At 46.5% G+C, this 19241-nt stretch overlaps 1 protein-coding gene across 2 annotated transcripts in view; it reads left to right on the top strand.

The window, feature by feature from the left end:
- The window catches only part of LOC132209065 (uncharacterized), a 154573-nt gene that overhangs the window by 90337 nt on the left and 44995 nt on the right, over positions 1–19241 (top strand). The window contains exon 3 of one of the 2 annotated variants that reach the window (XR_009445166.1): positions 6954–7066. The exons of the other annotated variant lie outside the window; for it this stretch is intronic. The gene's annotated coding sequence lies outside the window, so the exon portion shown is untranslated. The remainder of the gene's footprint in view (positions 1–6953; positions 7067–19241) is intronic. 2 annotated transcript variants of the gene reach the window in all.

Below are 19241 nucleotides of genomic sequence, written 5' to 3'. Positions count from 1 at the left end.
ACTTGGGTGGCCATTTTAAGGGATCTATGTATCTGCACACCAAGATCCCTCTGTTCCTCCACGCTGCCAAGAATCCTATCCTTAATCCTGTACTCAGCTTTCAAATTCGACCTTCCAAAATGCATCACCTCGCATTTATCCAGGTTGAACTCCATCTGCCACCTCTCAGCCCATCTCTGCATCCTGTCAATGTCCCGCTGCAGCCTACAACAGCCCTCTACACTGTCAACGACACCTCCGACCTTTGTGTCGTCTGCAAACTTGCTGACCCATCTTTCAATCCCCTCGTCCAAGTCATTAATAAAAATTACAAACAGTAGAGGCCCAAGGACAGAGCCCTGTGGAACTCCACTCACCACTGACTTCCAGGCAGAATATTTTCCTTCTACTACCACTCGCTGTCTTCTGTTGGCCAGCCAATTCTGTATCCAAGCAGCTAAGTTCCCCTGTATCCCATTCCTCCTGACCTTCTGAATGAGCCTACCATGGGGAACCTTATCAAATGCCTTACTGAAGTCCATATACACCACATCCACAGCTCGACCCTCATCAACCTTTCTAGTCACATCCTCAAAAAACTCGATAAGGTTTGTAAGGCATGACCTACCCCTCACAAAGCCGTGTTGACAGTATTTGATCAAGCCATGCTCTTCCAGATGGTCATAAATCTTATCCCTCAGAATCCTTTCTAACACCTTGCAGACGACAGACGTGAGACTTACCGGTCTATAATTGCCGGGGATTTCCCTATTTCCTTTCTTGAAGAGAGGAATTACATTTGCCTCTCTCCAGTCCTCAGGTACGACTCCAGTGGAGAGCGAGGATGCAAAGAATTTCGCAAGTGGCGAAGCAATTGCATTTCTCGCTTCCCAAAGCAGCCGAGGACAAATCTGGTCCGGGCCTGGCGACTTGTCAATCTTAATGTTTGACAAAATTTTCAGCACATCAGCTTCCTCTATCTCTATCCATTCCAGCATGCACACCTGCTCTTCAAAGGTTTCATTCACTACAAAGTTGGTTTCTTTCGTAAAGACAGAAGCAAAAAACTCATTTAGGGCTTCCCCTACCTCCTCAGGCTCCACACACAAGTTCCCTATGCTATCCCTGATCGGCCCTACTCTTTCTTTGATCATTCTCTTATTCCTCACGTAAGTGTAAAATGCCTTTGTGTTTTCCCGGATTCCTTCTGCCAAGCCTTTCTCGTGCCCCCTCCTGGCTCTCCTCAGACCATTTTTGAGCTCCTTCCTTGCCTGCATGTAATCCTCTCTAGCTGAACTTGACCCTAGCTTCCTCCACCTTATGTAAGCTACCTTCTTTCTTTTCACTAGAAGCTCCACCGCTCTCGTCATCCAAGGTTCCTTTATCTTACCCCTTCTTGCCTGTCTCAGAGGGACACATTTACTCGTCACTCCCAACAACTGTTCCTTAAACAGTCTCCACATGTCTATAGTTCCCTTACCATGGAACAACTGCTCCCAGTCCATGCTTCCTAACTCAGGTCTAATCGCATCATAGTTTCCTCTTCCCCAATTAAATATCCTCCCATTTTGCCTCATCCTCTCCTTCTCCATAGCTATGTAGAATGTGAGGCAGTTATGGTCACTATCACCAAAATGCTCTCCCACCACAAGATCTGATACCTGCCCCGGCTCGTTTCCAAGCACCAAGTCTAGAATGGCCTCTCCCCTCGTCGGCCTGTCAACGTACTGCGTTAGGAAACCCTCCTGAACACACCTTACAAAAACAGCTCCATTCAAACCTTCTGCTCGAAGGAGGTTCCAATGTTTAGCTTTGACTCCATGGCTTCTTCCATTAGCTCACATTGAAACACATGTTTCTTCAGCCAAAAATGTACGGTTACCCGGTGTAGCTTGACCAACCTTTCCCTGTGGTCGTTCCCCTGAAAAATAAGTATCCCGTTTTGGGTACTGTTCCGGGGGACGACTTATCAGGGGTACGCAGTAGGGTGCAGGTCTCTGGCACAGAGTCTGTCCCTCTTGCACAGAAGGGAAGAGGGGACAGCAAGAGAGTGATAGTCATTGGGGACTCACTCATTAGTTAGAGGGACTGATAGAAGATTTGCCGGGAACGAAAGAGACTGACGATTGGTGTGTTGCCTACCAGGTGCCAGGGTCCGTGATGTCTCGGATCATGTGTTTAGGGTCCTGAGGGGAGAGGTTGACCAGCCCCAAGTCGTGGTCCACGTAGGCACCAACGATGTAGGTAGAAAGAGTGATAGGGATGTCAGGCAGGATTTGAGGGAGCTAGGGTGGAAGCTGAGAGCTAGAACAAACAGCGTGGTCATCACTGGTTTGTCACCCGTACCACGTGTAGGCGAGGGAAAGAACAGGGAGAGATTTCAGCTGAACACGTGGCTGCAGGGATGGTGGAGGTGGGAGTGGTTCAGGTACCTGGACAATTGGGGCTCATTCTGGGGAAGGTGGGACCTGTACAAACAGGACGGTCTCCACTTGAACCAGAGGGGCACGAATATCCTGGGTGGGAAATTGGCTAGTGCTGTTCAGGTGGGTTTAAACTAGCTTAGCAAGGGGATGGGAAACTGAGGTGTAGTCCTAGTACACAGGAGGATGAGCATAGGGAGGACATGGTCAGGACCTCACTGTCACAGGAGTGTGCTGGCAGACAGCAAGCTGGATTGAAGTGTGACGACTTTAATGCCGGGAGTATCCGAAATAAGTTAGGTGAGCTTGCAGCTTGGATAGGTACCTGGGACTTCGATGTTGTGGCCATTTCATAGGCATGGATAGAGCAGGGTCAGGAATGGATGTTGCAGGTTCCAGGGTTCAGATCTTTGATTAAGGTCAGGGAAGGCGGTAAAAGAGGGGGAGGTGTGGCTTTGTTGGTCAAGCACAGCATAACGGCAGATGAAAGAACCTTTTGAGGACTCGTCTACTGAGGTGGTATGGGCTGAGGTTGCCCAGGAAGGTTTGTCGACTGAGTCAGTGTGGGTGGAAGTTCGGAACAGCAAGGCAGCAGTCACCTCACTGGGGGTTTTCTACGGACCCCAAATAGCAGTTGGGAGATCGAAGAACTCATTGGCCGGCAGATTGTTGAAAAGTGCAAACGTATCAGGGTTGTTGTTATGGGTAACTTCAACTTTTCCAATATAGATCGAAACCTCCTTCATGCAGATGGTTTGGATGGAGCCGTTTTTGTCAGGTGTGTTCAGGAGGGTTTCCTTACTCAGTATGTGGACAGGCCGACGAGGCGGGAGGCCATTTTGGATTTGGTGTTCGGCAATGAGCCAGGACAGGTGTCAGATCTTGTGGTGGGAGAGCACTTTGGCGACAGTGACCACAACAGCCTCACATTTACCATAGCCATGGAAAGGGAAAGGAGCAGTTACCAGGGGAAGATATTTCACTGGGGTCAAGGAAACTATGATGCTATCAGACAGGAGTTGGGAAGTACAGATTGGGAGCAATTGTTCCACAGAAAGGGCACAGCAGACATGTGGAGGCTGTTCAAGGAGCAGTTGTTGCGAGTGATGTATAAATTTGTTCCTCTGAGACAGGTAAGAAGGGGTAAGATTAAGGAGCCTTGGATGACTGGTACAGAGGTGCTACTTGTCAAAAAGAAAAAGGCAGCATACGTAAGGTGGAGGAAGTGAGGGTCTAGTACAGCTTTAGAGTATTACAGGCCTGCTCGGAAGGAGCTCAAAAGATATTGCCTGTACAATTGTTACCTGTTACAACCTTTGCGTCCACGCTTGCTGGTGTCAAGATGCCAGCAGTGCATGTACCTTCTCCAGCCCGTAATGCCGTCAGCTCACACAAGACATAGTCCTTACTTAAAATCTTCTGATCAACCAAAGTTCAATGTTTTGGACATTTTAGTTATCTGTCATGAAACGAAAACTGATTCTGACTGGCATGACCTGCAGTGTAAATGAATATAATCTGCGAAACGAGATTCCTTATGGGCTTGCAGCCGCTACAAATAATTGCTTTTCAAAGACGTTGCATACATGCATTTTTTTCTCCTATCACCTCAGATTTTTTTTTGTTTATGCATGTTGTGTGGGTTTCCAGTCAGGCCCATAAACACAGGTTGATGCAGTCACTGTTATAACACGGTATTGAAGGAGAATTTGTGATCTTTGGAGTTTCATTCCAGTGTGTCTGAAGGAGTGCACCATCAAGCCACTTCAGATCTCTACTGGTGACGAGATTGTTGCAAGTTTTCAAGTGTTACCGATGGTCACATAAAATATGGCCTTTTTGTTGTTGCACTATTCATCTTAACTGCACCTTATCTAGTATTTAGGCTTGGAAACAATTTTAATTTTTTTTGATTGACTAATTCAAAATCATTTATGATTGTAGTCATGATATCTACAATATGATATTTTGATTGGACATAGAGGATTGGATCTGTCTTTCCCCAACTATGAATGGAAATAAAGTATGCGCTTATAAAACCCCTTCTGGGCAAGGTAGTTGCTCAGTGGTTAGAGCTGCTCATGCACTGGGGAGCCAATTGAGATTCCAGTCTTGGGTAAGTATCTGTGTGGAATTGACACGTCCTCCCCGCGTCTGCGAGGGGCTTCTGCCAGGTGCTGCAGTTTCCTCCCATTGTTCAAAGATGTGCAGGTCCTTATATGTGATTTGTGAAGCATTTCTTAAATGTTTCAATCCTGCCAGCATCCAGTGCCTTGGACAAAGTAACTGGAGATGAATAAAAGATACTGAGCCTTTTGACACCATTTCCTGCTGGATTTTCATCAATCCTGCTTTATATCGGTGACAACTTCCATGACCTTTTTGCTGCTGTGTCTGAATTGACAGTCTAGTTCCAAATATTTGTTTGGCAGTATTTCAAGGTCTCTGTTACAGCATACCCATGAATGTCCACTTCAAAAGATACTTTCATATCATAGAATCCCTACAGTGTGGAAACAAGCCCCTTTTGACCCAACAAGTCCACAGCCACCCTCCAAAGGGCATCTCACCCTGACCCATCCCTCGACCCTTTCCTCAGTAACCCTACATTTCCCATGACTAACACACCTAATCTACACATCCCTAAACACAATTGGCAAGTTTGGCATGGCCCATACACCTAGCGTGCACATCTTTGGACTGTGGGAGGAAACCAGAGCACCCAGCAGGAACCCATGCAGGCATGGGCAGAATGTACAAACTCCGCACAGAAGATCGCCCAATGATGGGATCGAACCTGGTTCCCTGGCGCTGTGAGTCAGGGATGTGACTAGAAAAGTTGATGAGGGTCAAGCTGTGGATGTGGTGTATATGGACTTCAGTAAGGCATTTGATAAGGTTCCCCATGGTAGGCTCATTCAGAAGGTCAGGAGGAATGGGATACAGGGGAACTTAGCTGCTTGGATACAGAATTCGCTGGCCAACAGAAGACAGCGAGTGGTAGTGGAAGGAAAATATTCTGCCTGGAAGTCAGTGGTGAGTGGAGTTCCACAGGGCTCTGTCCTTGGGCCTCTGCTGTTTGTAATTTTTATAAATGACTTGGACAAGGGGATTGAAGGATGGGTCAGCAAGTTTGCAGACGACACAAAGGTCGGAGGTGTCGTTGACAGTGTAGAGGGCTGTTTTAGGCTGCAGCGGGACATTGACAGGATGCAGAGATGGGCTGAGAGGTGGCAGATGGAGTTCAACCTGGATAAATGCGAGGTGATGCATTTTGGAAGGTCGAATTTGAAAGCTGAGTACAGGATTAAGGATAGGATTCTTGGCAGCGTGGAGGAACAGAGGGATCTTGGTGTGCAGATACGTAGTTCCCTTAAAATGGCCACCCAAGTGGACAGGGTTGTTGAGAAAGCATATGGTGCTTTGGCTTTCATTAACAGGGGGATTGAGTTTAAGAGTCGTGAGATCTTGTTGCAGCCCTATAAAACTTTGGTTAGACCGCACTTGGAATACTGCGTCCAGTTCTGGGCGCCCTATTATAGGAAAGATGTGGATGCTTTGGAGAGGGTTCAGAGGAGGTTTACCAGGATGCTGCCTGGACTGGAGGGTTTATCTTATGAAGAGAGGTTGACTGAGCTCGGTCTCTTTTCATTGGAGAAAAGGAGGAGGAGAGGGGACCTAATTGAGGTATACAAGATAATGAGAGGCATAGATAGAGTTGATAGCCAGAGACTATTTCCCAGGGCAGAAATGGCTAGCACGAGGGGTCATAGTTTTAAGCTGGTTGGTGGAAAGTATAGAGGCGTTGTCAGAGGCAGGTTCTTTACGCAGAGAGTTGTGAGAGCATGGAATGCGTTGCCAGCAGCAGTTGTGGAAGCAAGGTCATTGGGGTCATTTAAGAGACTGCTGGACATGTATATGGTCACAGAAATTTGAGGGTGCATACATGAGGATCAATGGTCGGCACAACATCGTGGGCTGAAGGGCCTGTTCTGTGCTGTACTGTTCTATGTTGTATGTATGTATGTATATGCAAATGGGCAAGTTGGTAACGATGCAGTCCGCAGACCTGGAGGATAATAATACTGTCCTTCAATCGCCCACGATGCCCTCTGCAAATGGGTAGAAATCAAAAATTTCTATAAAATTCATCTCTCCTCCCGTCAGTCGATCAAAATTAATTCAGGATTTTGTGCAGGCCAATAAGCGTAAGATTACGTGAGCCTAAACAAAACTACTGGCTCATATTAGTTCAGTAAAGTTAAAGGGCAACAATAGAGGTAGTAGGAACTGCAGATGCTGGAGAATCTGAGATAAGAAGGTGTAAAGCTGGATGAACACAGCAGGTCAAGCAGTATCATCCGGCTCTACACCTTGTTATCTCAGATTCTCCAGCACCAATTTTCTGAAGTCGGGTCTCGTCCCGAAACATCAGCTTTCTTGCTCCTCTGATGCTGCTTGACCTGCTGTGTTCATCCAGCTCTCCACCTTGGGCAACAATAGAGTATGTTTTAAGTCACTAGATATGTTACGTGGGTTTGCCTTCCTTAGGGTGGTGTTAGTGGAACTGAAAAAGATGCCTCCCTCACAGCGTTTGTGACACAAGAATTGCATCGTTCCTTGGCGGCCTTTCAACAGAAGAATATTCAGAGATTTCACGAGTGGTAAGAATGTAACTTCTTTTACTTCTCTTTATCTCACTTTTTCCAACAATTGGAAAATAGATGTTAGAAATAACGTCGAGCTGATGAAGTGTGAAAAGAATAATAATTTCAAGCAGTGGTGGGAGTTGGTCAGTGAGGTGGGAGGAGTGGATCGGTGGGAGAGAAGGCGGACAGGTCATGGAGGTGGGGATGAGGGGAGGAACTAGTCTTGGGATGAGGCTGGCGGGTGGGGAGATTTTGAGGGTGGCAAAGTCCATATTAAGGCTATTGAGTTGGAAGCTCCCGAGGTGGAATATGAGGCGCTGCTCCTCCAGTTTCTGGGTGGTGTGGTTGTGACACTGGAAGAGGCCCAGGATGGACATGTCGTCCAGGGAGTGGGAGGGGGAGTTGATGTGATGCAATGATTTGGATATGAAAATAGAAGGTGTGGTTAGTAAGTTTCCCAATGATTGAAGGTGTAGTAGCCAGCCAAGAAGGTCACCTCAGAATGCAATGGGACATTGACAAGGGCCAATAAACTGAGGAATGGCAGATGGAGTTGAGGTTAGATAAATGTGAGGTGCTACATTTTGGAAAGGCAAATCAGGGCAGCACATGTACACTGAAGGTTGTGGGGAGCGTTGCTTAATAAAGAGACGCTGGAGTGCAGTTTTGTAGTTCCATCAAAGTACAGCCACCGGTCGAAAGGATATGAAGGAGACATTTGGTGTGCTCGCCTTTATCGGTCAGTGCATTGAGGATAGGAGTTGGCAGATCACTTAGCAGCCATATAGGACATTGATTCGGCTGCTTTTGGAATACTGCAATCGATTTTGGTCTCCTTGCGAGAGGAAGGATGTCGGCGCAACATTGAGGGCCGAAGGGCCTGTTCTGCGCTGTATTGTTGTATGTTGTGAACTTGAAAGGGTTCAGAGAAGATCTACAAGGATGTTATGAGCATCGGAGGTTGGAGGTATACCGTGGGCTTGAACAGGCAGCTATTTCTTGGAACTTTGGAGTTCAGGGCTGACCATATAATTGTTTATACAATTACGAGGGACGTGGATAGAGCGAACAGCCAAGATCTTTTCCCCGGGTTGCTGGAATCCAAAACTGGAGGGAATAGGTTAAAAATGAGAGAGGGAAGATTTAAAATGGACCGGATTTTTTTCATAGTGGTGCATGTATGGAATGAGCTGCCAGAGGAAGTGGTGGAGGCTTGTACGTTTAAAAGGCATGTGGATGGGTATATGAATAGGATGGGTTGAGAGGAATATGGGCCAAATGCTGGCAAATGGGACTAAATTAATTTAGGATATCTGGTCAACATAGACAAATTGGGCCAAAGGATCTGTTTCCCGACTGTACATCTCTCTGATTCTCAGTGTCTTTTTTCTGAACCACGTGGCCCATAATTAGAAAAACTTGAATCAGGATTTGGGAATGTGACAATTCTAATTGGATCTGTTTGATGAAATTAACTCTGTAGGTAATGGTGGTTGAATTATGATTGATCAAATTTGAGTTTATTGCAGCATCTTATAGAATAGAGGAAACACATGTAATCAAAATTGAAAATCAAAACTTGGTAAAATTTTGCATTGGAAATACATGACAAGGCATTGGAGGAGATTCATGACCATTTCATTCAAGTGAGAACAACAAATGGGATTCAGTGACTCAGTGAAATGGGATTCAGTGACTCAGTGAAATGGGATTCAGTGACTCAGTGAAATGGGATGCAGTGACTCAGTGAAATGGGATGCAGTGACTCAGTGAAATGGGATGCAGTGACTGAGGGTAATGGGATGCAGTGACTGTGTGAAATGCGATGCAGTGACTGTGTGAAATGCGATGCAGTGACTGTGTGAAATGCGATGCAGTGACTGTGTGAAATGCGATACAGTGACTGTGTGAAGTGCGATGCAGTGACTGATGGAAATGGGATGCCCTGACTGTGTGAAATGTTATGCAGTGAGTGTGGGAAAGGAGATGTAGTAACTCGGGGAATGGAGATGCAGTGACTGTTGGAAATGGGATGCAGTGATTGAGTGAAATGGGATTCAGTGATGGAAATTGAGTGCAGTAACTGATGGAAATTGAATGCAGTGACTGAGTGAAATGGGATGCAGTGACTGAGTGAAGTGGGATGCAGTGAATGAGTGAAGTGAGATGCAGTGACTCATGGAAATTGGATGCAGTGACTGTGAAATTGGATGCAGTGAGTGAGGGAAATGGGATGCGGTGACTGAGTGAAATGGGATGCAGTGACTGAGTGAAATGGGATGCAGTGACTGAGTGAAATGGGATGCAGTGACTGAGTGAAATGGGATGCAGTGACTGAGGGAAAGGAGATGCAGTGACTGAGGGAAATGGAATGCAGTGACTGAATGAAATGGGATGCACTGAATGAGTGAAGTGAGATGCAGTGACTCATGGAAATTGGATGCAGTGACTGTGTGAAATTGGATGCAGTGAGTGAGGGAAATGGGATGCGGTGACAGAGTGAAATGGGATGCAGTGACAGAGTGAAATGCGATGCAGTGACGGATTGGAATGCGATGCAATCACTAAGTGTAATGCCATGCTGTGACTGAGTGAAATTGGATGCAGTGACTGAGTGAAATGGGATGCAGTGACTGAGTGAAATGGGATGCAGTGACTGAGTGAAATGGGATGCAGTGACTGAGGGAAAGGAGATGCAGTGACTGACGGAAATGGGATGCAGTGACAGAGTGGAATGCGATGCAGTGACTGATTGGAATGCGATGCAGTGACTGATTGGAATGCGATGCAGTGTCTGAGTGAAATGCGATGCAGTGACTGTGTGAAATGCGATGCAGTGACTGAGGGAAATGGGATGCCGTGACTGTGTGAAATGTTATGCAGTGACTGTGGGAAAGGAGATGCAGTAACTCGGGGAATGGAGATGCAGTGACTGTTGGAAATGGGATGCAGTGACTGATGGAAATGGGATGCAGTGACTGAGTGAAATGGGATGCAGTGACTGATGGAAATGGGATTCACTGACTGAGGGAAATGGGATGCAGTGACTCTGGAAATGGGATGCAGTACCTGACGGATATTGGATGCAGCGTCCGTGAGAAATGGGATGCAGTGACTGAGTGAAATGGGATGCAGTGACCAAGGGAAATGATGTGCAGTGACTCGGGGAAAGGAGATGCAGTGACTGTGGGAAATGGGATGGAGTGACTGAGGTAAATGTAATGCAGTGACTGAGTGAAATTCGACGCAGTGACTGAGGGAAGTGGGATGCAGTGACTGACTGAAATGGGATGCAGTGACTGACTGAAATGGGATGCAGTGACTGAGTGAACTGGGATGCAGTGACTGAGTGAACTGGGATGCAGTGACTGAGTGAACTGGGATGCAGTGACTGAGTGAACTGGGATGCAGTGACTGAGCGAAATGGGATGCAGTGACTGAGCGAAATGGGATGCAGTGACTAATGGAGTTGGAGTGCAGTGACCACACCAGATTTGGTACTGGGTCATGAGCCCGGCCAGGTGTTAGATTTCGAAGTTGGTGATCACCTTGGTGATAGCGATCAGAATTCTGTTATGTTTACTTTAGTGATGGAAAGGGATAGGTGTACACCACTGGGCAAGAGTTATATCTGGGTGAAAGGCAATTACAATGAGATTAGGCAAGATTTAGAGAGCATAGGATGGGGAAGGAAACTGCAGGGGATGGGCCCAGTAGAAATGTGGAGCTTATTCAATGAAAAGCTCCTGTGCTTCCTAGATAAGCATGTACCTGTCAGGCAGGGAGGAAGCTGTAGAGCACAGAAGCCATGGTTTACGAAGGAAGTGGAATCTCTGGTCAAGAGGAAGCAGAAGGCTTCTGTTACTGTAAGATGTGAAGGCTCAGTTGGGGTGCTTGAAGGTTACAAGGTAGCCAGGAAAGACCGAAAGAGAGATCTCAGAAGAGCCAGGAGGAGACATGAGAAGTTGTTGGTGAATAGGATCAGGATAAACCGTAAACTTTTCTGTCGGTATTTAAGGAATACAAGAATGACAAAAGTAAGATTAGGCCCAATTAAGGGTAGTAGTGGTAAGTTGTGTGTGGAGTCAGATGAGATAGGGGAAGCGCTAAATGAATATTTTTCAACAGTATTCACTCTAGAAAACGACAGTGTTGTCGAGGAGAATACAGAGATGCAGGCTACTGGACTAGGTGGGATTGAGGTTCACAAGGAAGAGTTATTCGAAATCCTACAGAGGGTGAAGACAGCTATGACCCCTGGGCCGGATGGGATTTATCCTCGGATCCTCGGGGAATCCGGGGAGGAGATTGCCGAGCCTTTGGCATTGATCTTTAACTCATCATTGTCTGCAGGAATAGTGCCCGATGACTGGAGGATAGCAATTGTGGTTCTCCTGTTCAAGAAGGGGAGTAGAGACAACCCTGGTAATTATCGGCCAGTGAGCCTTACTTCAGTTGTTGGTAAAGTGTTGGAAAAGGTTCTGAGGGACAGGATTTATAATCATCTAGAAAAGAATAAATTGATTCGGGATAGTCAGCACAGTTTTGTGAAGGGTAGGTCGTGCCTCACAAACCTTACTGAGTTCTTTGAGAAGGTGATCAAACAGGTAGATGAGAGTAAACTGGTTGATGTGGTGTATATGGATTTCAGCAAGGCGTTCGATAAGGTTCCCCACAATAGCCTATTGTACAAAATGCGGAGGAATGGAATTGTGGGAGATACAGCAGCTTGGATCGGAAATTGGCCTGCTGAAAGAAGACAGAGGGTGGTAGTTGATGGGAAACGTTAATCCTGGAGACCAGTTACTGGTGGTGTACTGCAAGGGTGGGTGTTGGGTCCACTGCTGTTTGTCATTTTTATAAATGACCTGGATGAGGGCGTAGAAGGATGGGTGAGTAAATTTGCAGACGACACTAAGGTCGGTGGAGTTGTGGATAGTGACAAAGGATTGGTTGCAGAGAGACATAGATAAGCTGCAGAGCTGGGCTGAGAGGTGGCAAATGGAGTTTAATGCAGACAACTGTGAGGTGATGCACTTCGGCAGGAGTAACCAGAAGGCAAAGTACAGGGCTAATGGTAAGATTCTTAGTAGTATAGATGAGCAGAGAGATCTCGGTGTCCATGAACACAGATCCTTGAAAGTTGCCACCCAGGTTGACAGGGCTGTTAAGAAGGCCTACAGTGTTTTAGCTTTGATTAATAGAGGGATCGAGTTCCGGAACCAAGAGGTTATGGTGAAGCTGTACAAAACTCTGGTGCGGCCGCACTTGGAGTATTGTATACAGTTCTGGTCACCGCATTATAAGAAGGATGTGGAAGCTTTGGAAAGGGTGCAGAGGAGATTTACGAGGATGTTGCCTGGTATGGAGGGAAGGTCTTAGGAGGAATGGCTGAGGGACTTGAGGGTGTTTTCATTAGAGAGAAGAAGGTTGAGAGGTGACTTAATTGAAACATATAACATAATCAGAGGGTGAGATAGGGTGGATAGGGAGAGCCTTTTTCTTAGGATGGTGACGGAGAGCATGAGGGGGCATGGCTTTAAATTGAGGGGTGAAAGATATAGGACAGATGTCAGAGATAGTTTCTTTACTCAGAGAGTAGTAAGGGATTGGAACGCTTTGCCTGCAACGGTAGTAGATTCGCCAACTTTCGGTACATTTAAGTGGTCATTGGACAAGCATATGGACGTACATGGAACAATGCAGGTTAGATGGGCTTGAGATCGGCATGACAGGTCGGCACAAGATCGAGGGCCGAAGGGCCTGTACTGTGCTGTAATGTTCTATGTTCTATGTTCTATGGCTAGCTCTCCCTGTGCTCCGTGTGATTTAACTTCCCTACTGGACCTCTGTGAGGAACCTTCTTGAACGCCTTACTGAAGCCTATATACGTCCATCTTTCTGCCTTAATCAATGCTCTTCATTACTACTTTAAAAAACTCATTCAAATTACATGAGTTATGATTTCCTGTGCACGTGTCCTCGGATCCCATGGACTGTTTCCTGTTCTAACAGTCTTCAAATGGGGGATCTTGTCAAAAGCTTTGCTGAAGCCCAAGTAGACTGTATCAAATGCATTGCCCTCATGCACACACCTAGTTAGCTCTTCAGTCATAGATTCATAGAGTCACACAGCACAGAATCAGGACCTTCAGCCCCAATCATCTGTACTGACCAGGTGTCCCAAACTTAACCGGTCCCATTTGCCTGCGTTTGGTATCCGTCTAAACCTTTCCTCATTGCGTACCTGTCCAAATGTCTTTTAAATACAGTAATATTATCTGCCTCTACCACGTCTGTTGGCAGCTCATTGCATTCACGCACCACCCTCCGTGTGGGACAAGTTGCCTCTCGGGTCACTTTTAAATCTTTCCCCTTTCACATTTGAACCTCCTCCCTTCTAGCTTTGGACTCCCCGACCTTGGGTATTCCCCTTATCAATGCCCATCATGATTTTTTACACCTCTGGAAAGTCACCCCTTCGTCTCCGATACGCCAGGGAAAAAGTCCGAGCCTATCCACCACTCTATCGTAAACCCTCCAGTCCCGGCAATGACCTTTTGTAATTATTTTTGCACTCTGTATACTTTAACAGCATTCTTCCTACGGCAGGGTAACCAGAATTCACTGAAGTATTATGACATAGAACATAGAACATTACAGCGCAGTACAGGCCCTTCGGCCCTCGATGTTGCGCCGACCTGTGAATCCAACCTGAAGCCCATCTAACCGACACTATTCCATTACCATCCATATATTTAGCAATGTTCATTTAAATGCCCTTAAACTTGGCAATCTACTCCTGTTGCAGGCAGGGCATTCCGCACCCATACTAGTCTCTGAATAAAGAACCTCCCTCTGACATGTGTCCCATATCTATCTCACCTCAATTTAAACCGATCTCCACTCGTGCTCGCCATCACCATCAGGGAAAAAGGCTGTCGCTGTCCACCCTATCTAATCCTCTGATTATCTTGTATGTCTCCATTAAGTTGCCTCTTCACCTTCTTTTGACAAAAACAGCCTCAAGTCTCGAAGCTTTTCCTCATAAGACCTTCCTTCCACACCAGACAAGATCCTAAGAAACCCCCTCCAAATCCTTCCGATAATGTGGCGATCAGAACTGTACGCAATACTCCAAGTGCGGCCGCACCAGTGTTTTGTACAGCTGCAACATGACCTCATGGCTCCGAAACTCAATCTCTGTACCAATAAAACCTAACATGCCGTACGCCTTTTGAACAAGCCTATCAATCTGCGTGGCAATTTTCAGGGATCTACACACATGGACACCGAGATCTCTCTGCTCATCCACACCACCAAGATTCTGGGCAGCACGGTGGCTCAGTGGTTCGCATTGCAGCCTCGGGCAATCGTCTGTGCGAAGTTTGCACGTTCTCCCCGTGTCTGCTTGCATTTCCCCCGGGTCCTCCGGTAAAGGCGGATAAGGGAGAGGAGGGGAATATGTGTCTGGTGGCGGCATCCTGCTGGTGGTGGTGGAAATGGTGCCTGATGTTTGTATGGATGTGGGCATGTGGGTTGATAGGTAAGGTCAAGTGGAAGCTTATTGCTGTCTTGGGAGGGAAGAGAAAAGGTGAGGGCAAAAGTGCGGGAGCTGGGTTGGACACAGTTGAGGGCCTTGTTGACCGCGGAGCCGGGGAATCCTCAGTTGAGGAAGAAGGTGGACATTTTGGAGGCTCCCTTGTTGATGTTGGCCTCATGAGAACATATTCGATGGAGATGGAGGAAGTGAGAGAAGAGGTTGGTGTCTTTCCAGAAAGTCGGGTGTGAGGATATATAGATCAGGTAGCTGTGAGAGTCAGAGAGTTTGTAATGGATATTAGTGCGAAGCCTACCCCCAGGAATGGAAGCAGAAATGTTGAGGAAGGGAAGGGTGGAGTCAGAGATAGAGCAGGTGAAAGTGAGGGCAGGATGGAAATTGGAGGCGTAGTTGATGAAGTTTTCCAATTTCAGACAAGAGAGAGAAGCAGTCGGATGATATCATTGATGTATCGGAGAAAGTGTTGTGGGTGGGAATGTTCCACGTACCCCGTGAAGAGACAGGTATAACTCGGGCCCATGCAGGTGCCCGGAGCTGCTCCTCTTAGCCGGAGAAAATGAGAGGAGTTAAACAACAAGTTGTTGAGGGTGAGGATGAGGTCGACCAAGTGGAGGAGGGTGGTGGTGGGAGGGGAATGTTCAGGTCTTTGCTCCAGGATGAAGAGGACAGCCCGAAGAACCTCCCGGTGGGGAATGGATGTGTAAAGGAATTACACGTTCATGGTAAAGAGGACGCAGCTGGAACCGGCAAACTGATGTTTTTAAACCTGCGTAAGATGTCAGAGTATTTCTGGATGTACATGGGCAAGGCTTGGACCAGGGGACAGAACATTGAGTCAAGGTCGGAAGAGATGAGTTCTGTGGGGCAGGAACAGGCTGAAACAATGGGTCTGCCAGGACAGTCTCATTTGTGGATTTTTAGGGGGCGTAGGAGCAACCTGTGGGGAGCTGTGGCCTTTCAGCTTGGAAGCAGAGGGGGAAGATCACCGGATAGACCAAGATCAGTTACTGTAGTGGATACAATGGCCCGGTGCGGTCATGGTCCAGGAGAAGTTGGAGGAGGTATCTGAGAGCTGGCGCTCAGCCTCTGCAAGGTAGACTTCAGCTCACCAGACCACAGCAGCACCACCTTATCGGCAGGCTTAATAACAAAGTCAGGGTGAGATATGAGTGCGTGGAGGGCAGTCAGTTGGGCAGGACGTAGGTTGGGTTTGGTGCGGGGAACAGAGAAATTGAGGTGATATCACGTCGACAGTTCTCAATGAACAGATTGAGTGCACCTGCATCCCCACCTTAACAATTCTGCACTGAGGGGGTCTGCACTGAGGGGTGCCATTAATTGTATATTTTTCCATAATAGTTGATTTCCCAAAGTGGAGCATCTCACATTTAATGGATTAAAATCCACTTGCCGTTTCTGCAACTGATCTGTATCCTTTTATGACATCTACACTCATCACGATTCTACCAATCATTATATTGTCTGCAAACTTGCTAACCCATCCATCTATATTTTCACCTCAGTCATTTTGTATAGACCACAAACAGCAGAGGTCCCAGCACAGATCCCTGCGGAACACCAATCGTCCTGGATCTACAGCCTGAAAAGCACCTTTCCACCACTTGCCTCTGTCTTCTCTGGGCAAGCCAGTTGTGAATCCAAGCATCCAAGCCACCATGGACTCGGTGTATCTTAATTTTCTGGATGATCCTATCATGAGGCACCTTGTTGAAAGTATTGCTAAAATCCATGTCGACAATATCCACTGCTCTACCTTCATTGATCACATTCGTCACCTCCTCAAAAAATTCAGTCAAGTTAGTAAGACATGACCTGCCCTGCACAAAGCCATGCTGACTGTCCCTAATTAGGCCATGCTGTTCCAAATACAGATAAATACAATCCCTCAGAATTCTCTCCAATAGCTTCCCAATGAACGATGAGAAACTCGCTAGTTGAGAGTTTCCTGGATTGACCCTATTTCCCTTCTTGAACAGAAGAAGAACATTTAGCAACTTGCTAATCCTCCAGTACCCCTCCAGTGGCTACCAAGGATACAAAGATCTTGCTGAATGCCCCGACAATCTCCTCTCTCACCTCACTCAAAAACCTTGAGTAGATACCATTGGGTCCTGAGGACTTATCCACCTTAATGCTCTTTCTTGATTTCAAAATGCTGTTATCATATTCGCATGCTCCACACAAATCCCACTATCCTCCATACCCTTCGCCTGAGTGAATAGTGATGCACAGTACTCATTTAGGATCTTGCCCACATCCTCTGCTTCCAAACACAAGTTCCCTCCTTTATCCTGAATGGTCGTACCTTCTTGCTATTTATCCCCTTGTTTTAGATGTATGCACAGAATGCCTTGGGATTTCCTTCAACCCTCCTTGCCAAGGTCATTTCATCGCCTTTCTTTTTCTGCTTTCTTTATGTCGGCCCTGTTCGATTTTAGCTTCCTAAACCTGACATTTTTTTGTTTTTCCCTTTTCACTAACTTCACAACCTCCCCAATTATCCAAGGGTCTTTTACCTTGCCATCCTTGTCCTTCCTCCTTCCTGATCCTAAACTCATAAGCAGGCCTTTAAACAATTCCCATATGGCAAATGTGACAGCTCCTCCCAATTAACACTCCCCAGCTCCTACCTAAAATTGATATAATTTACTCTCCCCCAAGGTCCTGACTTATCCTTCTTCATAGCAATCTTAAAATTGAATGAGTTGTGATCACTATTTCCAAAATGCTTTCCCACCCTTCTCACCAGTTACCTGACCAGGACAAAGTCCAGTATGGCCCATCTTCTATCCACATACTGTGTCAAGAAACTCTCTTGGATAGTCTTAACAAATTCAGCCTCATTTAAACTCTTGTTGTAAGGGAGTCCCAGTCAATACCGGGGAGGTTAAATTCACTGACTGTGACAACTCTGACTTATTGCATCGTTTCACAAGCTGCCTACATATTTGTTCCTCAGTGTGTCAGTGGCAACAGGGGAGCAGGCTATTAGTTTAATCTGATCAGAGTGATTGTGTCTATCTTATTTTTGAACGCTGCCTCTATTGCCTCAGTGGGCAAGCCCTCCAGAATGTCCTTTCTCGGTGCAGATGTAACATTTCCCACAGGTTAGGAGTGCACCTCCTTCTTTTATCTTCCCCTCTATCTTGTCGGAAACAATGAAACCCTGGAACATTGAGCACCCAGTCCTGTCTCTGTCTCAACCAAGCCTCTGTAATGGCCTCAACATCAGAGTCCCATATACTGATCCAGGCTCTAAGCTCATCTGCCTTACCTATAATACTCTTAGCAGTGAAATAAACATATTTCAGCTTGTTCGTGCCATCATGTTCATGTGCCTGTCTCTGACTGCCATTCTTTTCTGATTTATTGGTCCTAGCATGTACCTGCCATCAATTCATCGACTTGCTGACCTGCTGCTCTGGTTCCCAGCTGCCTGCCAGTCTTTAAATCCTCCCAAATAGCACTAGCAAACCTCCCTGTGAGGGTATTTGTTCCCGTTCAGTTTAGGTACAACCCATCCCTCTTACACAGGTCACCCCTTGCCCAAGAAGCGGTCGCAATTATCCATGAACCTGAAAGCCTGCCCCCAGTACCAGCTCCTTAACCAATGCATTCATCTCACCTATCTTTCTCTGACTTAACTCACTAACATGTGGCACTCGTGGCAACCCATAAATTATTACCCTCTAGGTCCTGCCTTTCACTCTTTGCTAACTCCTTGTACACAGTCCGCAGGATCACATCCCTCTTTCTACCTACGTCATTGGTACCAATGTGCAGAATGGTCTCTGGCTGCTCACCCTCCCCGTTAAGAATTTGTTGCAACCACTCAGAGATTTCCTTGACCTTGGCACCAGGGAGGCAACACACAGCCCTGGTATCTCAAATGTGGCTACAGAAACTATGCCCCCAACGAATGAGTCTCCAACCACGATCACTCACTTGGATTTACCTGACCCTGTCCCACAGCAGGGCGGGTTGTACAACGGACCTGGCTACTGCTGATTAGATAACCGTTCCAGTTTAGCTTTAGATCAGTGTTAACTTCGATGAAGTGGATAGCCAAGCACCTCAGTGGTCTACAGTACAGGAGAAATAAATTCTTAAGCTCACGGATTCTGTGACAGTCAAAGACAAGCACTGAATTGTTCTAACCTCATTTCCAACACCTGGCCCATAGCCTTGCATGGCTTGGATAACACTTGCACATTTAAAAAAATGGAAGGATGATGGTAAGGACATGGAATTTTGTGATATGGTCATATTCTCTCTTGTTGGAGCTGATTGCTGCTTAGCACTTGTGTGGTGCAAATGTTACTTATCCTTTGTCAGGCCAAGCTTGATCGTTGTCCAAGTCTCACTGTATTTTCTCATCGTTGACTTCACTGTTGGAAAAGTCATGAATTCTGCTGGACACCTGGACAATATTCAATGAACATTCATGTCTCCACTTTGGTTCAAGTGAAGACATGACTTCAACCAGTGCAGGTATCCAGTGAATGCCACTGACTCAACTTCCTATTCCTCTGCTTCACACCACATTCAATCAGAAGTTGCCTTGGTGGAAATGACAGATTGCAGTTTCCTTCCTTTTCAAGCTCAGGA

This window comes from Stegostoma tigrinum, unplaced genomic scaffold, assembly GCF_030684315.1.
Source record: "Stegostoma tigrinum isolate sSteTig4 unplaced genomic scaffold, sSteTig4.hap1 scaffold_64, whole genome shotgun sequence".
NCBI lineage: Eukaryota > Metazoa > Chordata > Chondrichthyes > Orectolobiformes > Stegostomatidae > Stegostoma > Stegostoma tigrinum.
The sequence above is the reverse complement of the archived record's forward strand: the minus strand, read 5'-3'. Positions and strand labels throughout refer to the sequence as shown.